Here is an 11,775-nt window from a genome sequence, read left to right on the forward strand (position 1 = left end):
GAAATTAGTCTTAAAAGCTTCCACTATTTTATCACTAATAATATTATTATTTTTTTTGACAAAAACAAAATGATATTCATTCATTCAAATCGAGAGATTACATTATTCAACACCACTAAAAACGTAAAGGATGAATCTGCGAATAAACTCACAACATCCAAGTTAATTGCATATAACGGCATAATGTCTACAAAAGTATATGATGAAATTAAAGTGACTGGAACATCCATTGCCTCCGAATCTGCAACGTTGATGCCCAAATCTTTGATTGAACAATCGATCTTTCAATATGAATCAAATGTCCACCGCACGAAGACGGGAAATCAAACAATTCCACACAAGACGACGAACAACAAATCACCACACTTAGATGATGAAATTACAAAGAAAAAAAGCTAGATCTATGTGAAAATCACTTATTTAGATTGAAATAAAGAGAAAAAGATGAAGATGGGTGATTTTAGATCAAGAATTGACCCAAAACCACCCCCTCGATGAAGAAATTGTAAGAGAAAAGAGAGATAGAGAGAAAACTAAAACCGACTTGTTGAAGAGGGAGAGATAATAACATAATTTTACTAATAATAATTATTATGAGAAAATGTCCACATCAGATAATACAAAGATTTAGCTGTATGGATAAAAATCACTACGCCAAAAAAGGGATTTAATAGCACTTTTTTTTGCCTTTAATAGCACTTAAAAGTGCTATTGAAGCCCCCGCTATTGTAAGCATACTGCCTATGATAGCACTTTTAAAGTGCTATCGTTCCTACTTTGGTGCGAGTTAGTGAGGCTATTTTCAAATGGATTTAATAGTGTTTTTTGAGAAAGTGCTATCATAAATCCTTTCTTTAATAGCCTTTTTTTAACAGAGTGCTATCGTAGGCCTTCTTTTATATGGAAAAAAATTAATTTTGAGATTTTAAAATGTAAATATTTAAAAAAAAAAAAAATCAATTGCATTAATCATAAAAGTAAACACTTGCATTAATCATAAAAAATACTATATAAGTCATTCATTATAAAAGAACCTAACAACAAAATACAACTCAGATTCCAATTACAAGCATGGAAATTAAATCTTTCATCATAAAAGCAAAATTACATCATTCACATTTCGTTAATCATACCACTCACAACCATAATAAACAAATTGCACATTGGAGATTCATTGTACATACACAACAATTGCACTTGAAAATTCAGATTGATACCAAATACTTCAATTAGCTTAACCTTATCAACTTTGAGCTGCAAAGAACAATCACAAATCATATCAATACTTTAAGTAGTTACGACAATGTTCACAAACACAAAACAAGCAGTAATAATTAGTAGTAGCGGAAATCACAGTTAAGGTGAATTTTTGAAATAACTTGTTGATATGGTGATAGTCTTCCCGTAAACTAAGTTATTATTACAAAGCATAATCAAAAGTATGTTAGAAAGGTACAAGGTTTTGTGAATGTAATCTAGGCTCCAAGGTGTTTTAAAGACATTCACCACATGATGTTCTCTACAGTTTTAGAAGTTGGTGCCAAATAGAGAAGTAAAAAAAAGATATGTTGCAATGTGAATATATCTTTTAGTGGAATAAGTTGTACATTCATAAGGTAAAACACTTGATAACTATGAATATGAATAAAGGATCTAGGTATTTGTCCTTAAATTTGACTAGTTTGAATCAATAAATTAATCAATCAAGGATCTCAAGCAATGTGTTTTTGTTTTTAATATGAACTATAACTATAATTTAGACAAAACCAGATCTCACAAACCAATATTAGAAACCAAAATTTGAATAAAAAATAAGCTACTAAGAAGTACAAAATAATGTCAGTGTAACCACTTAAATCTTAAAAATGAAAGAGAGTATGAAGCTTACTTTGAAGATCTCTGCAACAATGATTACAACTGAAATAGTGTCATCTCCGAAACGAGACAATGGGTATTTCAAGGAGTTAATTATAGAAAAAAATGAGTTATTTTAACATCAAAATACAACAAAACTCACATATTTTGTCATCTTTAAGTGCTTGAATGATTGGTTAATGCCACATTACAACACGTCACTTGACATATACAAGAAAATATGAAAAAAGACAAAAGTTAGTCACCTAGAGAGAGAGGTCAACATCTCAAAAAAATAAATAGAAATAGTGGTCAACTTAAAAGAGGCCAAAGACCAATTTCAGCCACACATATGTAAACTCACTCTCTCCTTTAATTTAAAAGCTTACTAGGTTGATACATACTTATCAATTATCATCAAATTTACTGCAGACTAATTACAATAAGCAATGACAATTTGCAGGAAAAAGAAAAGAATAACATTCTAACCTCTCCAATAAATATGGGAGAAAGAATGATGGAAAAGAAAGGCTCTATAGCTTTGGTGTGAGTGAATGAGAAAGACACATTTCCAAGACTAATATTGGTCTCCAAAGTATGCACTACAACGAGTAGTGATATTGCTGCAAGATGCAAACAAATAGTAACACACACACAATCAACACACTAAACTTGATTATTAATAAAAACAGAACTCGATAATAGATTTAGCTCCCTTACAAAGATTAAGAACCCACACAAAGGTTATAAGAACAGTCCCAACAATCAGGAACGGAACTAGAAAATAATATTGAGGGTTACCAAGTTAAAACATGGTAGATAAACAAAATCAACTTGTAGATTTTATTTTCAAGCACATACACGAACACATAAAAAATAAATAAATTTCTTTTAGTAGCCTATAAATATTATATTTTTTTATTACTACATTTGGTTTTTACATTCAGGATTCATAAAAAATTAATTTAAGCAAGCCATAATGATCTAGGCTCCTAACAAAATAAAGAACGTGACTTTTAGTGTTGTTTTTGTATATTTTTTTCCTTCACTTTTTGCACTTATATAAGGTTTTTCTGTCTCAATATCTTGAAAAAAGATATATGATTATTGGATATAATTGTTGAGAATGATTTAGGGGCATTGTATTTGTGGTTGTTGGGTTCTAGCTAGGTGGCTGTGTGAAAAATGTTTGACGGCTTAAACGCATTAGGGGGAGGGCGGCAAATAGCAAAGAATACAATATAGGTCTTGTCAACAAATTTCTTAGGGGTGGCAACAGCCCCTATATGGCTATACCTAGTTTCGTCCCCGCCAGCAACAAATTCAACTACAATCACAGTCACAGGGAAAAGACAAACCTTTAAAACCAACAAAGAAAATAGTTTGGACGGGACTGTAACACAATGAGTCTGTAACGCAATGGAAGGAGATGAGGAAGCAGACTGTAGCAGCGAATAGGAACAGCAGCAGAAGCGCAAATCAGTGGTACAACAGATGCAGCGCAAAACAGCAGTAGCAATTAGGAGTAGCAGAACCGCAGCAAAAGCTCAAAGCCGCAACAGTTCAGTAGTAGCAGCGCAACCTGGATCAGGATCTCATGAAGAAAAAAAAAAGAAGAGTAAAGGGAGTGATAAGTACCAATTTATTGTACGTATTGAAGTAGAATTTGAAAAGGTACCATAACCCGAATTCGCTGTCCTCGAACCAATACTACTGGCAGATCAGAAAACCGACTCAATTGAAACCCTCAATTGACTCCAAACGACGAAACAACACAAGCAATTCTAGATCACTCCCACCCCAAAACAGAACCGAGACAACAAAACAACACAAATCTGATCCACCACTGCAAAATTCTGCAGGTTATTTCACACCAAACATCCCTAACCAATACATCCTTGCAATGTTAACAGAACACACCAAATGCACAAACTTAAGACCAATTCTAAGCGGCCGCACCTACACTACCAAAATGGGAAAGGAAAGGAAAAACATTTACCTTCTTATCAATGGAAGACTGTGTTCACCAATTGCCTCACATAGAATTTGATTAATCTGTATCACAAACCCCAAATTAATACATTAAATGAAATCATTTTAATTGACATATACACACAATTATCAATTCATATATACATTAGAGTTTCAAGGCATCCCAATATCTGTTTGGTACAATGTTAAAACACTCCAATCTTCACAATTTTATTAATAAGATAATCAGAACGCCGCTCCTTAGAACATTTAGCAATACACAACTTAAAATAATTTCAGAAAATCTACTTTTCCTAGAAACTGAAAAAAGACGAGGAGGCTGAAAATCTTATGAAGGAAGAGGAAAAGCATATGAAACTTCACAAACATGAAGCCTTGCAATTGCTCAAGAACAAGGAAAAAATATAAAACATGATCAAGGAAACAAAATTGGATCGTCAAAAGAAGAAACATTATCGACGGCAGTTGAACCATAGGCTAAGACACGCCACTCAACAAAAAATCACATGGGAACCATCTCCATTCATACACATACAAGGCGAGAACTTCAACCTATACAAACCCCAACTGCACGTAAACACAAGGCAAGAACAGACCTTGCAACCACAACATTGAAACATATAATTGCATTCAATCACTTCCATTTTCTTAAATTATTTCCTATAAACAAAAAAATATATATAATTCTATTTACATTAAATTACTCTAATATACATACAACATCAAATTGAAAACAACTCATTCTAAAAAAATTCAAATCTCTCACCAAAATCTATATAGCACCAACACACTTCGGCTCAAATGCACAACTAGTGTCCGACAAGGGTTGGCGTAAGTGTTCAACACCAAAAACAACATCTATACATATCATTACACAATCACTTTCAGTTTCTTAAGTGGTGGTGTCGACCTCTCAAATTGGGCAAATTATAATCAAATTCTATAAACAAAACAAAAAAAAAAACTAATCAAATTACATCACACTAATATACATAAATATATCATAAAATTGAAAACAATTTCTTTAAAAAAAACTACTATCAGTGCACCACCGAAACTGAAAAGCAGATTGAGAAATCAAAAACAAAAAGAAACTAATACTTACCAAATTAGGGTTCAATTGATTTCTGAAAGATGGGGGGTTTCAATCAATTGATTCAATTAGAGTTCAACGAGGGAGAGAGAGAGAGAGAGAGAGCGTTCAAATGATGGGTTAGGTGAGAGATAGATCGATGAAGGTATGAGGTTAGGGACTAGGGAGAGAGTTCGGCATTTGTGGACTCCAGCAAATGATGTTTTGTATCTCATCGTTGAGAGTGAGATGATGACATGGGAGATATGGGGTTCGATGGGTATGGTATGAGTTAGCTGAGGCTGAGATTCGAATGATGTTCAAAGAAGTTCTGGGTTCAAGTGAGAGAAAAGAAGTTCTTATTGATTGTGTGAAAAGACGGGTGGGAAAGGAAAATTATATCAGCGCGAACCCAAAATAGTTTCTGCTTTTTTTAATTTTATTTTAACACGCATTAGATAGATAGCGTTCACTATAAAGTGCTAACAAATTATACCCCTATGTTAGCGTTTTAGCGGAAAGCGCTATCCCACTCTTTCTTGATTTTTTATATTTTTTTTTTAAATAGCCAATAATAGAGAAAGTGCTATTTTACATGTCAACCTATATTAGCGCCCGCGCCAAACTGCTATTATTTGTACGAGAGTCAACTCTTAGATAGCACTTTCTTTAAAAGTGCTATTAAATAGGCGCTACTAAATGTCAAAATTGGTGTAGTGAATCTTGTGTATTAGTATTTCTTGCATCAATAGCTAATGAATTTTGCTATAACTAGCGTTACCTCTACTATTCAGTATATGTAATCTGTAATTATTAATTACATTATACAATCCATTTCTTTCTGTCTTTATAATGAAAGAAAGAAAATTATTTTCAAGTCTAAACCTTTTTCCACACAGCACTTGTTTACTTCATCAAAAGATAAAAAAAAAAAACCCACATTTTCTAAAGCTAAATAACGAAATTATTGCTTTTTAAATTAGGCTAAATTGCATTTTTAGTCCCTTAATTATTTAATTAGTATCGTTTTGGTCCCTTAATTAAAATCTGATTTATTTTGGTATCTTAACTCTCTCTCCTTACATATTTTGGTCATTTTTGTTAGTTTTAATTTAAAAACGTTATGTTTTCTTCATCTTCTTCTCCTCTTCTTCATCTTCACATCATATCCATCGACCTTCAACAACAAAAATCCAAGAAAAATTCCAGAACAAAATGTGTAACGGAGAGAAGTTAAAATACCAAAATAAATCAAATTTTAATTAAGGGACCAAAATGATACTAATTAAATAGTTAAGAGACCAAAAACATATGGGTGTGTTTGTTTCAAGTTTACCAAATTTATTCCTAGGAATAACATTCCTTGGAATATAAAGATGGGAATTTTATTCCAAGAAATTTAGGAAAAATATGTTTGCTTAGCTTTATAATATTCCTAGGAACCATAAAAATAGGGATTATAATAGGTAAACTATTTATGAATTTATTCCCATCTCCATGGGAACTTTATTCCCACCCTTTTCCTTGGGAAATTTTTTCTATTCCCAGGAACATTTTATACCCGGGAATAAAATTTAGTAAACTTGTAACAAACATAGGCATATACATTCCAATCATTTTATTCCCAGGAATCAACAATTATAACTTGAAACAAACACACCCATAATTTAGCCTTTAAATTATTATCAAAATAAAAATTGCGCATATATTTACACTTGAATAGAAGACAATGGGGCAACAAACTGCGCCGCTAGACCTTTTTGGATGGCAAAACCAATCCATATAAACACAACATTTATTAACTTATGAGACATGACATTACTATGCATGACCTTTTGAACTCTATGTAGAAGGTCAACAACCTCTGGTGCTAAGAAACCGAAAGTGTCAACAATAAATGGTATAAAAACATGTTGATTGTCAGAACACGCTTTCTCATTTTTAACCACTTTGCTTGACGTAGCTTTTAGGGCTACCTGTTTTCCGGTAAAAGGTCTGACACCTAATCCCACAAGCGGTAAAACCCTAGTCATGTCTACACATGCATGTTTTTCCCTACCCATCTGTACACCATAACATCCACATGTCTCGGTGTTGATTTTTGTAATTAATATATTATGTTGATTGCAAGTCAAATGTTACCTTTGAAACCATGGAGTAAAAACTAGATTGCCAAATCCTTTCTTTGACTAAACTAAAATTTAGAATTAAAAAGGGAAATACACTCTTTAAGCAAAGCAGAAAAGATAAATAAAATGTTGGATGTCAACACACAAGTTTCTTGGAATGATTGGGGAAATTGTTGGAGTAAGGTGGTCTATATTACCATGCATCATAGTTGCTGGCTACCGTGACTTTTTGTGTGTGTGGATGGACTCTTATAACCACGACAATATGTTCCTTTTCAAAAAATGATATTTTCCTATTTGAGTGAATATTAAATAAATGACGGGATAGAGCTAAGCAATTTCCTGTAACTAAAACAAATAGTAAACCATTGACCCAAGTAAAACAGTAGGTTCTTGTACTTCCAAATAGCTGTGATTTATTATTCTAGTAATTAAGGATAGAAAATAAATAAAATATTTTTTGCATTGTTGTGGTAAAATGATCATTTCAAGGTCTTTGACTATATATTTTAAAGTAGTCTCGATTTTAATCCTCACTCCATTCACCCCCATATATCTAAGAGAGGGACATTGCTAGGTCCTTTCAACTTTCCTTAGTAGGTTTTTTATTAACTATGATCTTTGTAAGGAGCTTAGGAGATGAGGTATGCTTAAATCAATCAATTTTCTATGTGATTTTACTTGTTGAAATTATGATTATCTTGCATCTCGGTGATCTTCGTCTGATTATTCTTAAGGTTGAACAATATTTATGGTTTCACAGTTTTCATGAAAAAATCATCAAAAATTGATTGTTTGCGGTTACACCATTACACTATGGATTTAGATCGTTTGATTGAGGTCTGCCAATGTATAATTTTCGCATATTTTTTAGATCCATTTTTAAAACGAAAGACAATTTTCTGCATCCATTATTATGGATCTAGATCGTTCAACTAAGATTTGGGTTATCTTTATCCGATTTTTCGTAAGGTTGAACAAATAAAAATATTTATTGTTTCTTGGGTTTCATCAAAAATTTATTGTCTATAGTTACACCATTACAAATGTGGATCTAGATTGTTTGATTCAGATCTACCAGTGAATAATTTCTGCTTGTTTTTTAGATCCATTTGAAAGATGCGTTAATATGGATCTAGATTGTTCGATTAAGATCTGGTGTATAATTTCCACTTCGATTTTAGATCCATTATTTTGTATAAATAAAATCCAAAATTTTGGTGAATATTTAGCATATATGGTTGTATATGTTTGCATGAAATCATTGTTAACTTGCATATGGGTGATCTTTGTTTTGATTTTTCTTAAGGTTGAACAAAAATTGGTATCGCTTTGGTCCCTTAACTAAAAAAAAGATTGTTTGAGGATTTTAAGTTTTTTTTTAGTCTCGTTTTGGTCCCTTCTGTTAGGTTTCCGTTAGTTTTAATAAAAAACGTTAAGTGTGGACACGTGTCGCCTTGTCATTGGCTCTGAGATTTTTTTTTTGTAAAAAAAAAATGTAAAAAAAAAAAAAAAAAAAAAACTCAGAGCCAATGACAAGGTGACACGTGTCCAGAAGTTAACTTTTTTTAAAAACCCTAACGGAAACCTAACAAAAGGGACCAAAACGATACCAATTAAATAGTTAAGGGACCAAAAGAGCATTTAAGCCAAAAATTTATTATTTGCAGTCACACCATTACACAATGTGGATTTAAGTCCACAATAGTGTAACTTAGATCGTTGGGTTAAGATAGATAGTGTGTATATGTCTTATTCATCATCTAGATCCATTTTTGAATCAATGAATTTGTGGTTAGTTTGATCAAAGAAAATCAATGTATTATTTTTCTTTAGGCAGAAAAAATATTTATTTTTAAATAAAATAAAAATAATTATTGTTTCTTCGGTTTATCGAAAATGTATTGTCTATGGTTGGGCAATTACATTGTTGTAGGTATGGACCGTTTTGGTATGCTGCTATCGTGTTTACTGCCACTTCGTATGGAGTGTGCGTAGTTACACAAAGACACATTGTGGATATGGATAATTTGATTAAGTTCAGATGGTGGTATTCTCAATTCATATTTTGAATACTTTTTAAAAAATAAATAAAACTAGATAATTGGTTAAGATTGAACTATTGGTCCAAACTATAATTAGTTGACAAAACGAAGATATATCAATTTCATGCCAACTTGTTCTTGATGTTTCAGTAGTAGAAGCAAACAACAATCAAAATTTATGATAATTGAATGCAAAATGTTTTATTTTGAAGCACAGGCTTCTTTTTGCAAATAAATGACGATATTGATGAAAGTGCTAATTAATTCTTTCATCTTAATTAATACAAAATTACAATTAACGTTTTAAAAAAAGTATCTCATAGATTGTTTGTTACAGTAGATGCTATCGACTTCTTGAATAAACATTGGTTTGGCTATTAATATTTAGATTTACTTATTGATATTGTTGTTCTTTTTATTTAGGTTTGAAAATCTGAGTTCTTAATATAAAGCGCAAATGTTTTGCTATCGACTTATGGATTGCATGTATTTTGCTTACCCTTAAATTTTAAACACATATTTATTGTCTTTTTTTTTTTTTTTTTATGTCTTGATCATAAGGTAGAAAAATTGATTCAATAACGTAAAATATTTATTAATGTCTGATTTAATATTTCATGCAGGAAATGTTAACAATGAAGAATAGCAACTCATAGTGGCGGAGGATAGTATGGGTGTAGGTGGGCCACGGCCCACCCCCCAAATTATTATTTTTCTATAGGGAAATTATAAAAAAAATCCTTAGCCCAATATGTTTTGTCCACGTTCCCCACCCGGGTCTCGTTTTTGCTTCAGGTTGTTAATTGTGTTATGTGTAATATAGAATCAAATGGCTCATGTACCTAATATAGAATCTTTGATATGCTTATGTGTTTCCCAATTATTTAAAGGAAGCATGGTATAAATATATGACATTAATCATCCTTCAATGTACTTCTTGATTTATAGATTACTTACTCGGCCTTATCATGACTTTTTTAGTTTCTACGACCATTATTGAGAGATCTTTTTCAGCAGTGAAGATTATCAAGACTGAATGGGAAGTGAGTTTTTAAATGATAGCATGACGGTTTATATCGAAAGGGAAATTAGTGCAAGTATTAGTTTTGAGTTAGTTATTGATGATTTTAAGTTAGTTAGATCGCGTAAATAATTATTTTAATTTTTTAAGGTATGTAGTTTAATTTTTTGATGAAATTTTGTGTTTAGCGTTTATTACAACAAAAAATTTATGTTTATATATTAGAGTTTATTTTACTGGCACACCCAAAATATTTTTCCTAGCTCCGCCATTGGCAACTCAGCTAGTAGAATCTCCATTCAAGATCTGTTCTTAGATATCTTGATTAGAATTTTCTTGAAGTTGAATGTTGTTGAACTTTAAGAAGAATTGAAGAGACAATCTAAGCAGATCAAGCAGTTGATGGAAGCAATGTCTAAACAAGCCAAACCTTAGTTGCACACATTTACGTCTCTTGTTTAGATTTTTTACTTGTTTAGCCTTATGAACTATTGTCTTTCCTTGATTGTTCACATTGCATGTTCTGATTATTATTCACTCTTTCTAAAATGAATGTTATTCTTCTGTTACTTATTTTTGCTCTGATACTTACTGCTTCTGATTATTTTGTTTAACAAGTTTTTCTCATTTTTTTTAACTCTCTTTCGTTTTGTCTTTCTTTTATACTTTTTGTTGATGACAAAAGGGGGAATAAATGTATTGTATTTTTAGGCTCTGAGCCCCATTAATTTAATCAAGTTAAATTAATAGAACCGGTTTCTAAACTCTTAGTCTTTTAATGAGAAACGCTTCTGAGTTATTACCTTGTGTGTATTTTATGAAAAATTTAATTAACTTGTATAGAACTTAGGGGGAGCTTACAAACCTCACCTTAAAAGTCTATTGGACTTAGGGGGAGCTTACAAACCTCATACCTGGTAGTCAACTTGTTAATTGGATCAACAACAATTGAACATTTTAAATACTATTGTTTGTCATCATCAAAAAGGGGGAGATTGTTGGAACAAAATGTGTTTTACAATAAACCTTAATGAGTTTTGATGATAACAAGGTATTAAAAATTTTCAATTGGATATTGCTAATATTTGTTCAAGTGTACAGGACCATAGACAAAGTTGATCAATTTAATAAGGAATCAACAAGAAGAGAAACCTAGAAGCATCTGAAGAAATCTGCCTCTGAAGTTGAAAGTGCGTCTGAAGCCAAAATGCATCTGATGACGTCATCAGAAGCAAATCCTTCAGAAGCAAGACCTTCAGAAGCCAATTGTTCAGAAGCTGTATAACACCAGAAACTGCAAGTTGATCAGAAGATTCAATCTGAAGTCTTTAAGAGTTGTCTATGTAACAGCCCGATTTTTAGCTAGATTTATTTCAATTACTTTTATTATGTGTTTGTGTGTGATTATTTGTGCTTGTGTGTATTTAATTGTCATTGGGTGCATTTACATGGATTACCGTATTAGAAGGGTATTTTGGTCATTTGGCGGGTAAGGGTAAAATGGTAATTTTGGTGAGAATTATTTTTAATATTTAGTGAGAACCCTTATTTTACTAAGTTACTAGTGTAGTGATTAGTTTTTACCGTTTAGTGACCGTTGGTTATAATTTACCGTTGTTAGTAATTACCGTTGAGTGTATAGAAACTTTTTAGAATTGTGGT

At 31.7% G+C, this 11,775-nt stretch overlaps 1 long non-coding RNA gene across 1 annotated transcript; it reads right to left on the bottom strand.

Moving 5' to 3' along the window:
• Positions 1–1,998: 1,998 nt before the first annotated feature.
• LOC112419940 (uncharacterized) lies at positions 1,999–3,429 on the bottom strand. Its single transcript, XR_003010082.2, has 3 exons — positions 3,213–3,429; positions 2,344–2,477; positions 1,999–2,075 (listed from the first exon to the last, which is right to left on the bottom strand). It is a non-coding gene; the product is annotated as an uncharacterized lncRNA (long non-coding RNA).
• Positions 3,430–11,775: the final 8,346 nt, after the last annotated feature.

This window comes from Medicago truncatula, chromosome 1 (genome assembly GCF_003473485.1).
Source record: "Medicago truncatula cultivar Jemalong A17 chromosome 1, MtrunA17r5.0-ANR, whole genome shotgun sequence".
Lineage (NCBI taxonomy): Eukaryota > Viridiplantae > Streptophyta > Magnoliopsida > Fabales > Fabaceae > Medicago > Medicago truncatula.